The sequence below is a fragment of the Triticum dicoccoides genome, unplaced genomic scaffold, assembly GCF_002162155.2.
Source record: "Triticum dicoccoides isolate Atlit2015 ecotype Zavitan unplaced genomic scaffold, WEW_v2.0 scaffold174146, whole genome shotgun sequence".
NCBI classification, from domain to species: Eukaryota; Viridiplantae; Streptophyta; class Magnoliopsida; order Poales; family Poaceae; genus Triticum; species Triticum dicoccoides.
The window spans coordinates 1-1,838 of NW_021222897.1; the positions used below are offsets into that span (position 1 = coordinate 1).

General features: G+C 58.9%; 1 pseudogene; it reads left to right on the forward strand.

The window, feature by feature from the left end:
* Positions 1 to 720: 720 nt before the first annotated feature.
* LOC119344578 lies at positions 721 to 1,779 on the forward strand (annotated as a pseudogene).
* Positions 1,780 to 1,838: the final 59 nt, after the last annotated feature.

The window sequence follows — 1,838 nt, forward strand, 5'->3', positions numbered from 1 at the left end:
GGGGGGGCTGCCATCTTGGTGATGGGAGGGGGAGATGGGAGGGGGAGGAGGAGGGAGAGACGCCATCTTGGTGACATCCACACTCACTCCCACGATCATCATGTCGGTCCATCCATGCACCCATGTACCAGTGTGTCATGTACGCTAGCTCATACCTGCGTGTCAAAGAGAAGCGTCGTCTATAAAACCAAGGCACTACCTACACGTACTCGTAGCAGATCGAGCAGAGCAGCTGAGTAGCACAGAGTAACAGAAACACAGTGACATATATAGGAGTACTTGGCTGGCGCGTCGATCAGTAGCTATCACTGGTGCAAAGTGGCGGCAGTTGCAACTGATTAAAAGTACGCGTTTGCACGGTATGATTCCTTACTAAATCTGCTCGACATATGTAAGCATTCTCCTATTTTTGCTGCCCTTCGCCTTCATATGTAAACTTATTAGTGGCAAGGCGAAGGTGGAGACGTGGAGTGCGGACACTGAATTCTTGTGTCCAGCTGCTAAGTGCTAAATCTGGAACCTCCACCTCTTGTTCGTTTCTCACTCCCACCATCATCATGTGTTAGTGTGTCATGCACTCATGCACGCTCGTACCTACTCCTATAAAACCAAAGAGAAGCCGTCGCCTATAAAACCAAGGCTCTACGTAGCAGAGCAGAGCAGCCGAGTCACACACAGCAACACACTGACATACACAAAACAGTAGACGAGAGCAGATCCATGGCTCGTTCTCCTCTGCTCGCGGCAGCAGTAGCACTCGTGGTGGTGGCAGGGGCCTATGCGGCTTCAGAGCAGGACGAGCTGAAGTTGAGGCCGCCTCCGGTGGCGCCCTTCGACTTCTACAAGCGGAGCTGCCCCAAGGCGGAGTTCATCGTGCGGGACTTTGTCCAGGACGCCGTCCGCAAGGACGTCGGCCTCGCCGTGGGCCTCCTTCGCCTCCGCTTCCACGACTGCTTCGTCCAGGTATATACCTTGCCTTGCCTCCCATCAATCCATTAACCGGTTCATGCATCTCAGGCATGAACGCGCCGCGCATGCATGCAGGGCTGCGACACGTCGCTGCTCCTGGCGCCGGGGGAGCAGCAGGCGCCGCCCAACCTCAGTCTCCGCCCTTCCGCCTTCAAGGCCATCAACGACATCCGGGACCATCTGGAGCGCGAGTGCCACGGCGCCATCGTGTCCTGCTCCGACATCCTGGCGCTCGCCGCTCGCGACTCCGTGGTCGCCACCGGCGGGCCCGACTACCGCGTGCCCCTCGGCCGCCGCGACAGCCCCTGGTTCGCCACGCGGGACCAGGTGTTCGAATTCCTCCCGCGGCCGTCCTCGAACGGGACAACCTTCCTTAACGTGCTCCACAAGCTTAGCCACAACCTCGATGCCACCGACCTCGTCGCGCTCTCCGGCCGCCACACCATCGGCGTCTGCACCTCCTTTGAGAAGCGGCTCTACCCACGGCCGGACCCCACCATGAACCCTTCCCTCGTCGCCAGCCTGAAGCAGACGTGCCCGGCGGAGGGCACCGTCGCCCGCACCGCGCTGGACGTGGGCACGCCCAAAGTTCGACAACCAGTACTACGTCAACCTGGAGAAACGGGAGGGGCTCTTCGTGTCCGACAAGGACCTCTTCACCAACACCATCACCCGGCCCATCGTCAAGCGCTTGGCGCGCAGCCAGCGTGACTTCTTCAACCAGTTTAGCGTGTCCATAGTCAAGATGGCCCAGATCAAGGTTCTCACCGGCGGCCAGGGCCATATCTGCACTCTCAACAGTTGTGTGCGGTGCATTTTGTCATATTTTTTATTGTGGCGGGCGGAGCCAGGGGGACGAGGGGGGCCAC